This window comes from Cibotium barometz, chromosome 19, assembly GCF_041138505.1.
Source record: "Cibotium barometz isolate CiBa-2024 chromosome 19, ASM4113850v1, whole genome shotgun sequence".
NCBI lineage: Eukaryota > Viridiplantae > Streptophyta > Polypodiopsida > Cyatheales > Cibotiaceae > Cibotium > Cibotium barometz.
Genome location: NC_141064.1, coordinates 26,530,307 through 26,546,690, shown reverse-complemented (window position 1 = coordinate 26,546,690; position 16,384 = coordinate 26,530,307).

The window sequence follows — 16,384 nt, the reverse complement described above, 5'->3', positions numbered from 1 at the left end:
CAAGTAGAGTCCTATGAGTTGCTAAACTTTTGAATCAAAAAGTTTTGGATTTGGAGAAGATTTGAAGGAGATAGAGCAATTTTAGTGAGAGGTGGTACCTGACAGGTGCAGAAAAATTCAAACCAGAGGTTACAAAAATTGGTGGTTCTCATTCCCCTTGAAGAATTGGATCAAACCCTTCTAGGATATGTTGGAGCAATGTGTTGGGAAGCTAATGCAAGTTGAATCATTGCATTTGGACAAGATTTGAAGGATTTAGAGCATAATCTTGACTGGTTACTGGCGAGAATTTACTGGCGAGAAAAAAACCAGAAAATTTTTTGTGAAGGAGTTTCATTTGATTTCAACTTTAATCGAGTGTACATTGTTGGTGAACCATTGTGGGATGTTAATGCACACAATTTGCAAGCATTTGATGTGATTTGAAGAGATTTGGAGCATTACAGGTACTTCGTACATTGTGATCGAAAGGGTACATCTACTCTATTTTTTTGCAACAATGGGAGATGGTCCGATACAGATTGTTGGAGAGAAGCTTGATCGCACTAACTTTCAAGTATGGAAGTTTCGAATGAAGAGTTTTTTGAAAGGCAAAGGGTTGTGGAGTCTTGTCTCGGAGGAAGACCCGGAGCCATACCTACCTCCTCAACCAAATAATGCTCAGTTACTGGCTCACAAGCAATGGGTAGAGCGGTCCTCGAAGGTGTTGCATTATTTTTCAATATGTGTAACAGATGCCTTGCTTATTCACATCCAAGATGCAGATACACCGAAAGAAGCATGGGGTATCTTGTGCAGAATGTATGAGACAGACACTGGTGCCAGGAAGATACAACTAAAGCAACAGATTCACAGTGTAACACGAAGGAATCGGAGTATACATGAGTATGTTCAGGAAATCAAGGGTTATGCTGATTCCTTGTCATCAATCCATGCCCCAATGGATGATGATGATTTGGTTGCACTCACGTTGCGTGGTTTAGGCAAAGAATACAAATCTTTTGACACTTCCATCTCAGTAAGGTTGGGAGGAATGCCAGACTTTAATGAGCTTGTGTCATTGCTCATTGTGGAAGAATTGAAGCTTGGCCTTGGTGGTATGAGTGTTACAGGTGTTGCATCCTCGTCAAGCAATGATGAACATGCAAGAAATCAAGCTTTTTACTCATCTAGAGGCTTTCGAGGCAGGGGGAGATTCGCATCACATGGACGTGGTGGTAATGGTCGTGGATGGCAGGATAGGCCTCCACAGCAGAATTTTCAGCCTTCATATGGTGCTCGAGGTGGTCGTGGTTATGCACCTCAGCGAGGCAGAGGTAACCCCCGTGGACGAGGACGTTGGCAAGGCCAACAAAATTCTATGCAAGATGTGGAATGCCATTATTGTGGCAAATATGGTCATATGGCGAGAGATTGCTTTCGCAAACAGAATGATTTGAGAGGGGGAAGAGCACAACGTGGTGGTCATTATGGTGGAAACTATGCACAACATGGTGGCAACTATGCATCAAGTAGCAATGATGGAACTGCAAATCATTTGTTTGCCATGAAGCATGTTGTGGGTTCTATGACAACAAATGCTGAGAATGATGATACATGGTACATGGACTCAGGAGCATCAAACCATATGACATGTCATGGAGAATGGTTTGAGCACATGAAGCCAATGGATGTGAAGGGCTATGTGGAAACAGGTGATGATACCCAGCATGTCATTACACATGTTGGAAGTGTACCATTGGTCATGCATAATGGTCAGACAAAGTCTATGTCAGATGTGCTGTATGTGCCTTCGATCACTAAAAGCTTGGCCTCAGTTGGTCAAATGGTAGAACAGGGATTACAGGTTAGATTCAATGAGCATGGATGCTTCGTTGAAGACTTTAAACATGGATGTAGAGTGATTGCTAAAGGCAAGAAAGAAGGAAGACTGTTTAAGCTGGATGCTGGAATTCCTGAGCTAAAATCAGCCATGTTCTCAAAGAGCAGGAATGTGGTACAGGATATTGACATGTGGCACAAGAGGATTGGTCATGTCAATATACAGAGATTAAAGAACATGCAAACAAGGGGCATTGTCAGTGGATTGCCTCGATTCAAATATGATGGTCATATGCATGTTTGTGAAGCCTGTCAGTTTGGAAAGCAGGCAAGGTTGAGGTTTCCTAGAGAAGGAAACATGAGTAATAGACCACTTGAAATAGTGCACAGTGATGTATGGGGCCCAGCACAAAACCCATCTATCAAAGGAAGTCTATACTATGTGACATTTATAGATGACTTCAGCAGGATGACATGGATATACTTTCTCAGGGAGAAGAGTGAAGTATTGGAAAAATTCATGGATTTCAAAGCTTTTGCAGAAAAGCAGTATGGCTGTTGGATTAAGTGCCTGAGAACAGATGGAGGTGGTGAATACACCTCAAAAGCATTTGAGCATTTCTTGCGGAAGCATGGGATAAGGAGACAGTTGACATGCAGGTATACACCTCAGCAGAATGGTGTGGCTGAGAGAAAGAATCGTGTCATATGTGAAGTGGCAAGGGCAATGCTCAATGAAAAGAGCATGCCAGATTACTATTGGGCAGAAGCATGTGCTACTGCAGTGTATATCCTGAACAAATCACCTACAGCAGCCATTCATGGAAGCACGCCTGAGATGCGGCTAACAGGTTACAGGCCAGACATTGGACATCTCAAAGTCTTTGGATGTGTAGCTTATGTTCATGTGCCTGATGAAAGAAGACGGAAGTTGGATCCTAAAGCAGAGAAATGTGTCTTTGTTGGATATGCACAGGATCGCAAAGCTTACAAATGCTATAACCCTCAAACTAGACAAGTAGTCATCTCACGGGATGTTGTATTCGATGAGCTTGCTAGTTGGTATAAAGCCAAAGATGAGGGAGTCATTGACACACTTGAGGCGAATGTGCCTGTGAACTTGCCATCACAAGCAAGTTCTAGTTCTACTACTATGTCTGGGCCAGCAGAAGCTGAGAGTAGTAGCAGTGTACGTCCATGGTCAGGACGTCTGAGACATGAGAGTGTGAGCACTGGGAGTAGTGCTATGGATAAAGGCAAGAAGAAAGTCGAAGGAATTGGGATCACAGGTTATGAGTCCTCTAGTTCTGAGAGTTTGGATGAGGAGCTCGGGATACCTGTTGTACGCACACCTGGTGTTAGGCAGGACAGATATGTGCCACCACATGCTCGTGTTACAGGTGTACAGAGTGACCCGCATGCATTGCGGAGATCCCAGAGAGTCAGATATCCAGTGGAAAGATTGACATATAGAGATTTTGCTATGCATTATGCATACATGACATCTATGGTAAAGCATGTGGAACCTACATGCTATACAGAGGCTATTGGAGAGCATGTATGGCAGAAAGCAATGGATGTGGAGATGGACGCATTGGTCCATAATGATACATGGGACTTGGTTGCTCTACCAAAGGATAAGAATGTTATTGGATGTAAATGGGTTTACAAAGTGAAGTGCAAATCTGATGGGTCTATTGAGAGACATAAGGCAAGATTGGTAGCAAAGGGTTATGCACAGACCCAAGGATTGGATTATGATGAGACGTTTAGCCCAGTGGCTAAGATGGGCACAGTGAGAGCAGTCATTGCTATGGCTGCAGCTAATGGCTGGGAAATGCATCAGATGGATGTTAAGAATGCATTTCTGAATGGAGATTTACAAGAGGAAGTATACATGGCACAGCCAGAAGGGTATGTACACCCTAGATATCCCACTCACGTATGCAGGTTGAAAAAGGCATTGTATGGTCTGAAGCAAGCACCACGTGCTTGGAGTGATAAGATGAGCAGATATCTTATCTCACTTGGTTTTCAGACTTCTACAGCAGATTCTTCACTGTATGTGAAGAAGACACAGCATGGGATTGTTTTACTAGTCATCTATGTGGATGACTTGATTATTACAGGTGATCATAGTGCAGATGTGATGCATGTCAAGAAAGCTTTAAGTGGGAAATTTGACATGAAAGATCTTGGTGAGTTGAGATACTTCCTTGGCATTGAAGTGGTGAAAGATCATGGAGGTACTTGGTTAGTACAGCGCCAATATGCCTTGGATATGTTGGCAAAGTATGGCATGACAGGGTGTAAGCCTATGAGTACACCATTGGAGCAAAATGTGAAGTTGCGGGCTGATTATGGCGAGGAATTGGATGATCCTTCTATGTACAGGAAGATGGTTGGTAGTCTCATATACATGACTATCACACGCCCAGATTTGAGTTATGCAGTGGGGCTAGTGAGCCAGTTTATGCAGAGCCCCAGGAAACCACATTTGGATGCAGTGAGACGCATCATGAGATATGTGAAAACCACAGCACATTATGGTTTATTCTATGAGAGTGGTAAAAGCTTGGACATACATGGCTACACAGATGCTGATTGGGCAGGTAGCGCATATGACAGGAGGTCTACTAGTGGATATGCTTTTACACTTGGCAGTGCTGTGGTGAGTTGGAGTAGCAAAAAGCAACCTACAGTTGCTTTATCCAGTACAGAGGCTGAGTACAGAGGTGCAGCCATTGCTACTTGTGAGGCTATATGGTTAAAGAGTCTCTTGGCAGATTTATGTGAGCCTCTTGATGGCAAAGTTGTCATACATTGTGACAACATGAGCAGTATGCAGTTGGCAAAGAATCCAGTATTTCATGCGAGGACCAAACACATAGAGGTCCATTATCACTTTGTCAGAGAAAAGGTGCTGGATGGTACAGTTGATCTTCACTATGTGAAGACTGATGAGCAGGTGGCTGATATCTTCACGAAGCCGCTTAGCAGGGAGAAGTTTGAGTACTTCCGGACTATGTTGGGAGTACATGGGATGAGCTTGAGGGGGAGTGTTGAGAGTGTTGATATCCCAAGCTCATCTACATCTTCATCGGCAGTACATCATGAGCTTGAGAGGGGCTGTTGAGATTCAAGCTCGATGTCAGTGTGAGCCAGCTATGCTATGTGCTGGCAGATTAGGTAGGAACATGTGTGAGACATAAATGACCGCGTGTCCAGCTGGTCATAGTGTGTGTGGACATTACATTAGGTTTACTTGTAGTGTGGACATAACACTATGTTGTGTTCTCCTTTGTGTGTGTGAGAGAGATGGTGACTATGGCTTCTCTCCTTCTTTATGGTTGATGATTATGGATTAGGGTTTGCTTCTCTTGTGTGTGTTACATCCTGCTTCTGTTTTTTATCAACCTAGCGCTTCACTCATAGGCTGCTTCCTTGGTCCCTCATCCACCGTACCGGAAGCTCACCATTTAAATCGAACCGAGGTTGGTCAAGACCTCGGCCGACCTTGCTACGCGAGACGTCCTCCATTGACTCTCCGTTCACAGCAATTGCAACTTTATCAATTAGGTCTCCACGACCTTAATCACAAGACGGTCAAAATGCTTCCCCAGCATTCTTGACATAAAACAGTCATTTACAAACAGTTTACAAATACAGTTTCTATAATGAACTCTCATCTTTCCACATTATCCCTCATCAATCCAACATTACTTATTCCACATTCCATTCATATGTGTACTCATTCTTATCCAATCACATCATTTTCCATCTCATCACATTAGATTCATTCACATCACATATCATTTATTCACATCCCAATTCACATGCCATCACATCTCATCCATTCACTCATATCGACGTCACATCATTTCACATACACATTCGCATTCAATATTCCACATACACATCCACATTTGTACTTCCGCATCCATACATCCACTTCCACATCCGTATTCATACATACATATCCATATCCACATCCATACATCCACTTCCACATGCATACATCCACATCCACATCCATACATCTATTTCCACATTCACATCCACATCCATACATCCACATCCGCATCCACATCCATACATCCACATTCATACATCCACATCCACATTCACATTCATACATCCACATTCACATCTACATCCATACATCCATTTCCACATCCACATCCACATCCACATCCATACATCCACATTCATACATTCACATCCGCATCCACATCCATACATCCACATTCATACATCCACATCCACATTCACATTCATACATCCATTTTCACATCCACATTCATACATCCACATCCACATCCACATCCATACATCCACATCCACACATCCACATCCATACATCCACATTCACATCTACATCCATACATCTATTTCCACATCCATACATCCACATCCACATTCACATTCATACATCCATTTCCACATCCGCATTCATACATCCACATCCACATAATTACATCCACATTCATACATCCACATCCACATCCACATCCACTCCACATCCACATCCACATCCACATCCACATTCATACATCCATTTCCACATCCACATCCACATCCACATCCACATCCACACATCCACATTCATACATCCACATCCACATCCACATCCATACATCCACATCCACACATCCACATCCATACATCCACATTCACATCTACATCCATACATCCATTTCCACATCTATACATCCACATTCATACATCCACATCCACATTCACATTCATACATCCATTTTCACATCCGCATTCATACATCCACATCCACATCCACATCCATACATCCACATTCACATCCACATCCACATCCACACTCATACATCCACATCCACATCCACATCCACACTCACATTCATACATCCATTTCCACATCCACATCCACATCCACATTCACATTCATACATCCATTTCCACATCCACATTCATACATCCACATCCACATCCACATCCATACATCCACATTCATACATCCACATCCACATTCACATTCATACATCCATTTCCACATCTGTATTCATACATCCACATCCATACATCCACATTCATGCATCCACATCCACATCCATACATCCATTTCCACATTCACATTCACATCTACATCTATTCTTTCATATACATATATCTACATCCATGCTTCGTTCATTTTCATCTATCTGATTCATTTCACATCCTCATATCTATTTATAGAATACAAGAGAATTCTTATTTTTGATATAAGATTTCTTTATACATCTATTTATGCATAAATTCCATTTTAAGGAGAATAACACTTTCGAAATAAAAATCAATCTTTTATGCATCTTCCTATGCTTAAATTTGTTTTAAATGAGAATGACACTTTTGAATTAAAATTTAATTTTTTATGCATCTTCTCATGCATATGAAAATAACTCTTTTGAACTAAAAATAGATTTCTTTATGTATCTTTCTATGCATAAAATCAAAATTGATGAGAATAACACTTTTGGGTTAAAATAAATTCTTTATGCATCTTTCCATGCATAAATTCAATTTAGTAGGAATTACACTTTTAGAATAAAAGAATTTCTCTTATGCATCTAATTTATGCATAAAATCATTTATGATGAAAATCACACTTTTAATATAAAAAATTATCTTTTATGCATATGTTTATGCATACAATCATTTATGAGATGAAAATCACTCTTTTAATATAAAAGAATTTCTTTTATGCATCTAATTTATGCATAAAATCATTTATGATTAAAATCACTCTTTTAATATAAAAGAATTTCTTTTATGCATCTAATTTATGCATAAAATCATTTATGATGAAAATCACATTTTTAATATATAAAAATATCTTTTATGCATATGTTAATGCTTACAATCATTTATGATGAAAATCACTCTTTTAATATAAAAGAATTTCTTTTATGCATCTAATTTATGCATAAAATCATTTATGATGAAAATCACTCTTTTGAATTAAAAATAAAATTCTTTATGCATCTTTCTATGCATAAAATAAAAATTGATGAAAATAACACTTTTTGGATTAATTTGAATTCTTTATGCATCTATCCATGCATAAATCCAATTTAGTAGGAATTACACTTTTAGAATAAAAAAGAAAAACTTATTTTTACACAATTTTAGAAAATTTTGCCATAACCTCCTTTGTATGGCTGACCATTTTTCAAATTTTAATTTTCTAAAATCAACTAGAATTTCACCAAGAGTATTTAATTCATTTTAATGTAAGCAATTTCTACTTATTTAAGAGAAACATTATGATAAACTTGATTTTATCCATTAATCATTCATCTAGGATAAAGAATTGTTGGATTTACTAAAGAAGAGAGGGGAATGCCTTTTTTCAATGAGGCATAACATCATTTTCGTTTTAGAGAAGACAAAAATCATAAAAACCATTAAAATTAAGCATAAATGGGAATTTATGTATTTCCTTACTACCATTCATCAACTAACTTCAATAGCATTAAAAAGCTATTCCAATTAAGCTTCTCAAGCTTGAGAGGGGTTGAGAAGAGAGAAACATTGAGAAATTATGAAAAAAGATCAAAATTCACACTTTACCTTACAAATTACTTGATTCTTTGATCACGGTAGAGGCCCCCAACCAATCAATTGGTTTGGTGTGTTTATGGAGCCACCAATGGAGATTGAAGAAGGAGGAAAGCTCCAATTTCTTCAATTTGGAGAGAATTTTAGAGAATAGTAAAAATTATCATTATTTCGGCATAATTCTGGCATAGTATAATTGTCCTATTTTTTTACAAAGGGCTCAGGTTCTATTTATGGGAGAAGGAGGCTCTAACCAAAACCAATTGATTTCTAGAATTTCCCAGATTCAGTTTGGTTGAATGTGGACTATATTTAGACCTAGTTTGGTTCCTTTTTGATTCGGTTTGATCCAAGAGAGAGGAGAGATAAAAATATTACATTATTTTTGAGTTTAAAACTCATTCAAGCATGTGAAGTAGGCACCTCCTTGAAGGGACTCCCCTTCCTTACACATGTGTTAGAATGGAATCATTATACCCAAAATATCTCATTTTTTTAGTAATACTCATAGTTTTTTACTAATAACCCTTGTACATAGTCAACTCTTCATCTTATGTGAGCATTTACTCATTTTTGGGTATTTTTCTTTTATAAATTGGATTTATTTCCTCCCCACACATGGATTGATCTTATTGGCCCATACACCTATTTCACATGTGTGGTGGAGTTTTAAATTCTCAAATATTGAGATATTTCATCTCTCCTCTCTCCTAATTCAAGTCTAGTTCCAAAAAGTAAGCTAAATTGACCCAAAAATGGTCAAAAATTGACCAAATTGATCTGAAAAATTCTAGAATCCGTTTGCTTGGTTAGAAGTTCACTTTTTCCTATAAATAGAAGCCTCCTCCTTTGTAGAAACTTAATAGTGTTTTATGCACTATTACTCTACTCCTCCCTAGAGCCCAAAACTGTGAATTTCTTAATAATTCATTAGTTTTTGACCATTCCCTCTTCTAAAGAATTGGTGGCCACTCTTGTTGCAAACAAGAGTAGATCCCTCAAACCATCAAGCCAAAGGAAAGCTCTCAGAAATTTATGTAAGTTAGAAATCCTACTTTTTATTTATTCTTTTAATGGTTTTCTAAATTTTGTTCTCTTTAAAATGATAAAATGATGCTATGCCTTGTTGGAAAGGCTTCCCCCCTCTCTTCCTTCTTAAGTTCAGCCCTTCTTTATCCTAGATAAGTAATCAAATTGTTAGAATTAAACTTTTCATATTATTTCTCTTTTAAAAGTGGAATTTGATTAGTTTAGAATGTTTTAAACCATTTGGGGATAATTTTTACGTGACTTAAGGATAGGAAAATTTGAAAAGTGGTTAGCCATACAAAGGAGGTTATGGTAAAATTTTCTTAAATTTTACGAAATAAGTTTTATCTTTTATTATTCAAAAAGAGTAATCCCCACTGTTTGTGTATTCTAAAAGTGTTATTTTCATTGTAGGCATAGAAAAATGCACAGTAGAAATATTTTTATTATAAAAGTATTATTTTCATTAAAACTAAATTCTATGCATAGAAAGATGCATATTGGTTTTTTTTTTAAATTGTAAGAGAGTGATTTTCATTAGATTTAAATTCTATGCATAGAAAGATGCATATTGAATTTTTTTTTATAAAAGTGTTACTTTCACCAAAATTGATTTTTATGCATAAATAGATGCATAAAATAATTTTTTTTATTATAAAAGTGTTACTTTCATTAATATTGACTTTTGTGCATAAACAAATGCATAAAAGAATTTTTTTAATTATAAAAGTGTCACTTTCATCAATATTTATTTTGATGCATAAAAGAAAATTTTTTATTATAAAAGTGTTACTTTCCTCAATATTGATTTTTATGCATAAATAGATGCATAGAAGAATTTTCTTTTAATTATAAAAGTGTTACTTTCATCAAAATGGATTTTTATGCATAAATAGATGCATAAAAGATTTTTTAAATTATAAAAGTGTTACTTTCATCAATATTGATTTTTATGCATAAGTAGATGCATAAAAGAATTTTTTTATTATAAAAGTGTTACTTTCATGAATATTGATTTTTATGCATAAATAGATGCATAAAAGGATTTTTTTAATTATAAAAGTGTTACTTTCATCAATATTAATTTTTAAGCATAAATAGATGCATAAAATATTTTTATTATTATTATAAAAGTGTTACTTTCATAAATATTGATTTTTATGTATAAATAGATGTATAAAAGATTTTTTTTAATTATAAAAGTGTTACTTTCATCAAAATGGATTTTTATGCATAAATAGATGCATAAAAGATTTTTTAAATTATAAAAGTGTTAATTTCATCAAAATTGATTTTTATGCATAAAAGGATTTTCTTTTATATAAAAGTGTTATTTCCATAGAAGTTGGATTTTATGCTTAAATAGATGCATACACAATTTTTTTAATATCAAAATGAGAGTTCTTTTTAATCATTGTTTAAATCCCATGAATATTGGTAAATGAATAAGTAAATGCTCTATGAAAGAAAATTCTACTGTTTCATATTCTCTAGGATGGTAATGAGAAAATTCAGAAGATCTATCGAAGTCGGAATTTTAGATAAATGATTAATTTATTCCTCATAGGAATACGTGTTTAGTTTTGAATTCAGTTAAGCAAAATACTCAATGAATGAAATTCAATAAATTAGTAATTGAAATATTACTCTTCGAGAAAAATAGTTCAGGGAGAACCTTTCCAGACTCGAACCTTGAATCAGACTATGACCATGACTTAATCTCCTTCGTGAGTTTCAAGAAAAGACGATGTGACCAGTTCAGAAAAATTCAATCAAATCACCCACCGAATCTGCCTTTGATTTTGATCTGAGGATCAAGATTATAGAATTCGAGAAATTTTGCTTGGGAATCGAGACCTATGATCTAGAAGTCTTGGGATACGGAATTAAGATATACTCATTGTATTCAAAAGAAAATCAAAACTGAAAACTTACATAGAAACCTTGTTTTCTTAAAGGACTGTCTTACTCTAGAATGCTAGAGACAGCATTTGGTATACGTGTTTTTCTAAGGGAAGTTCGGTTGCAACAACTAGCGGGGAGTGTTCAAAGGATGTATACCAAATGCTAGAGGCAGCATTTGGTATACGTGTTTTTCTAAGGGAAGTTCGGTTGCAACAACTAGCGGGGAGTGTTCAAAGGACGGCTCACGCGGTAAAAACCTGCCCAGGTCTTGACCAGCCTGGGTATGGTGAAAAATGGTGTGCTTCGGGTACGATGGGCGAGGGCCGACGAAGCGATCCCTGAGTGAAGTGCCAGGACACCTAAGGAGGATCCTCCAACAGCTCAGCCATCTGCCTCTATCCAGAGTAGCCTCAAAACTCCTTCCCAGAACTGGGGCAGCCAAAGAGAAAGAGTTCCGCCTCAGACTGTAGCAGCCAGAGCAGTCACAATAGCAGAAGTAGTGGAAGAGGAAAGAGGACAGATTTATGCAGCAATTGAAAACCAAGGGCCAAATTGCCAATTCTCTCCATACTCTAGCTGAGTATCAGGGTAAGTCTTTTAAGCTTTTGATTGATTCAGGCAGTACTCATTCTTTCATTTCCCCAGGATGCTTGCATAAGCTAGTCTTAGAACAAAAATCAGGGAAACCTATGCAAGCTGAATTGGCCAGTGGGAAGATTCTTTTCACTCACCTTGAGAGACAGATCTTATTTAGTTCAATTTAGATGGAAATTTAACTGTCTGTCAATTCAGATTTATACCTTTGGGAGTTTTCGACGGGATCCTTGGAAAGGATTGGCTCCACAAAAATCAAGCTAACATTCACTATCATAATGGAACCATTTCCTTCCATGACCTTCACGAAAATAAAGTTCAAGGAACCGGAATTTTCGGATCCCCAAGTCTGCAGTTAGTAAAGGCTTCTAAGTTACTAAAAGGACTTAGAAAGAAGTAGCTCATTTATGTTGTCAAAATGAATCCAATAGACACAAAGTTAAAAGCTAAAGAACCTGAATGGTTAAATGAATATGATGATTTATTCCCAGTAGAATTATCAGAGATGCCTCCAATTTGGGAAGTAGATCATGTGATAGAATTGACCCTCGGTGCTCAGCCCCAGTAGCCCTGTGCACGTACAAAATGCCAGTTCTTCCTGAAGCCATCAAACTCAAGGAACAACTTAGATAGCTGTTAAAACAAGGGTTTGTAAGACCCACTGTTTCACCTTGGGTTGCGCCAGTTCTCCTTCAGAAAAAGAAAGATGGAACGCTAAGACTCTGTGTGGACTACAGAGGTCTCAATCAGCTGACAGTTAAGAATAAGTATCCTATCCCTAGAATTGATGAGCTTCTGAACAGGCTTAGTGGAGCCCAGATCTTCACAAAGATAGATCTCAAATCAGGGTATTATTAGATCAGGATTATTGAGCAAGATATCCCGAAGACAGCCCATCAATACTCGGTATGGGCATTATGAATTCACTATCATGCCGTTTGGATTGACAAATGCCCCCAACTACATTCAATCGCTTAATGCAAGACATTCAATCACTTAATGCAGGACATTCAATCGCTTAATGTAGGACATTCTCAGAGAATACTTGGATGATTTTGTTCTTGTTTTCTTTGATGATATTCTGATTTACTCAAAGAATGTAGTTGACCATGAAGCTCATGTCAGAAAAGTTCTTGAGATTCTAAGGAAGCACCAACTCTTTGCAAAAAAGAGCAAATGCACTTTCTCTGCCGACCATGTTGAATACTTGAGCTTTCTGGTATCCAAAGATGGAATTTCTCCAGACAGTAGGAAGTGAATGGGGTCTTCTTGGGCCCTTTAATTTGCCCCAGCCTAATCAAGGTGATTAAGGAATAGCCAAATGGGGAGTTGCCATGTGGACTGAAATGTTGGGTTTTTAGGAGAGGTGTAAGAGTGGTCAAAGGGTGCACTTTTTTCCCCAAAAAGGGGGGGAGGGGGCAATTTTACAATTTTCAAACCTCCATAACTTCTACATACAAGCTCCGATTTGAGCGGAGATTACAGATCCGTGATCTACGCATCAAGAGCTTTCCATAGATATGTTACATGATATGGTTTTATCTGCTAGATTTTAAATTCCATTTTTCCTCCAAAATTCAAATTCGAATAAAGTAGCCGTTTTGAAGCTTCTAATTAGAAAACGTTTCTTCTTAAGAGAAAAGGTTTGACTCCCTTAAACTGCCAATAAAAGGGCCCAAGAAGCCTTCCATTGAGGTCCTAATGTTCCCCAAAAGTCCAAGCAGTCTCATAGATTGGCTTGAACCAAAGTCAGTGAAAGAAGTCAGAGGATTCTTGGGATTGACTGGTTGGTATAGAATTTTTATACCAAAGTATGCTCTCGTAGCTTTCCCCCTGACTAATCTTCTCAAGAAGAATATCCCGTTTCAATGGTCTGCCAAGTGCCAGAGTGCTTTTGATAAGCTGAAGACCGCCTTGGTAACCAATCCCGTTTTGAAGTTGCCAGATTTCTCTCTATCCTTTGAGGTAGTAGCTGATGCCAGTGGTTTTGTCTTGGGAGGTGCACTCATGCAGGAAGGTCATGCAGTGGGCTATGAATCCCAAAAACTCAGAACGCATGAGAGAAATTATGCTGTCTACGACTTGGAACTACTTTTAGTAGTATATGCCCTGAAGTTGTGGAGACATTACCTACTGGGTCAAAGATTCACTTTGGTGACAGATCATCAAAGCTTAAAGTGGATCTTCACCTAGAAGGATCTCAACATGCACCAAAGAAGGTGGATGCAGACCCTGGAGGAATTTGATTTTGAAATCAAGTATCGCCTAGGCAAAGAAAATGTGGTAGCAATTGCCCTCAGTAGAAAAGCCTCCTTGCTTGCAATTACTATAGTGTCAAATCCTTTGATTATTGAAGCAAGAGAGAAGATCATGTAAGATAGATTCTTTGGTCCTATTGCTACCCTACTTATGCAGGAAAGCAAAACTCCACAGGAGTTGAACCGAGTTCAAGGGTACAGCCTAGATGATGGAATTATGTATTATAATCGCAGGCTATGCATTCCCAATGATGAGGGAACTAAGGGTCAAATTCTGAATGAAGCCCATGACAGCCTTATTGCAGGACATCGAGGTTTCATCAAAACCTACATGTCTATGAAGAAAAGCTTCTTTTGGCCTGGTCTAAAAAAGGATGTACTTAATCATGTACGTCAATGTCTGACCTGTCAGAAAGTCAAGGCCGAGAGAGTAAAAATGCATGGGAAGTTACATCCATTAGACATCCCCTAGATGAAGTGGGAATGTATCAGTATGGATTTTATTAATGGATTACCTTCAATGCAATCAGGTTACAACTCCATCTTCGTGGTTGATAGACTAACCAAAGTTACCCATTTGATTCCAGTAAAAGAAACCTACACTGTAGTGGATGTGGCCAGAGCGTTCCTCAAGGAAATCTTCAAATTGCATGGCCTACCTAGGAGAATAGTAAGTGATCGAGATCCCAAGTTCATGTCAAGATTCTGGACTGCATTTTTCGAGGTAGTAGGAACCTTCTTGGATCTCAGCACAGCTTACCATCCCAAGACCGATGGTCAAACTGAAAGGGTGAACCAAGTAATCAAAGATATACTTCGGTCATGTTGTGGCAGGGAACCCAAAAAGTGGCTAAGCTATCTGCACCTAGTCGACTTTGCCTACAATGCTTCTTATCACCGAAGTATTGGGATGAGCCCTTTCAAAGCTCTATATGGACAAGATTGCTTAACTCCATTAACTTGGTCTGACCCATTGATTAGGGTCGAGACGTCCAGACAGATGCTTAACAACATGGAGCAGCAAATGCAGTCAATTCGTAAATGATATAAAAGTTGCCCACCCAGGATAGATAGAAGTAGTATGCATATAAGAAGAGGACAGACAAAAAATTCGAAGAAGCAGATATGGTCTTCATTGAGTACGCCCCAAAAGAAGTTCTCTATCTCTTGGAAAATACAAGAAGTTATCCCCCAGATATTGTGGACCATATCTGATCACAAAGGAAGTAGGTGACTTAGCCTACGAGCTTCTTCTGCCTCCTCATCTCAAAGTACATAATGTATTTCATGTCAACCTTCTTAAAAAGTATATACCAAGCCCGAATCATGTGCTTGATGATGAAATCTTAACTTCTTCAACCCAAGGGCAGATGGAACTCCAACCTGAAGAAATCCTTGATGTTTGAGAAAAGGTTCTCAGGAACAGAATTCTGAGAGAATTGTTGGTCAAATGGAAGTTCTATCCTTCCGAAGATGCCACCTTGGAGAAAGAAGCCGAACTGTTGCGGGATTACCCCCAATTTGCGAGATGAGGACATCTTGCGTTTTTCAAGTGGGAGAGAATGTAAGATTCCTCCCCAGCCCCTCATGATGTCCAGTATCTTCCCCTGTAAATCAAATCCTTCTTTAGAAATATAAAAGATCTTGTTTCTACCTGTTTTTGCCTAGAGAGAGTAAATTTTTTAGAGAGAGATTATTCAGATTTTAGATATTTTTGGATGGAAAAATATCTCTTCTTATTAAAATAAATTCCCCTGAAACAGAAGTTCAAAAAGATTTTTAGAAGGTGCATTAGAAATCAAAAAGGCCTTATCTTAGGGGTCCAGATTTTCAAAAAACTTTAAATTAAGGGTCTGAGGGACCAATCAGATTCATCCAAATGTAGGGAGGAGATAAATAGAAGAAATAAAGAAAATCCCTCCAAAAATGAGTAAATACTCACATAAGATGAAGAGTGGACTAAGGACCAAAGGAAATACTAAAAAAATGAATTTTTGACACCTCAGAGTGGGGATTCCCCCTCATGAAGGAGGCACCTATTTCACATGTGTGGTGGAGTTTTAAATTCTCAAATATTGAGATATTTAATCTCTCCTCTCTCCTAATTCAAGTCTAGTTCCAAAAAGTAAGCTAAACTGACCCAAAAAATGACCAAACTGATCTAGAAAATTCTAGAATCAGTTTGCTTGGTTAGAAGCTCACTTTTT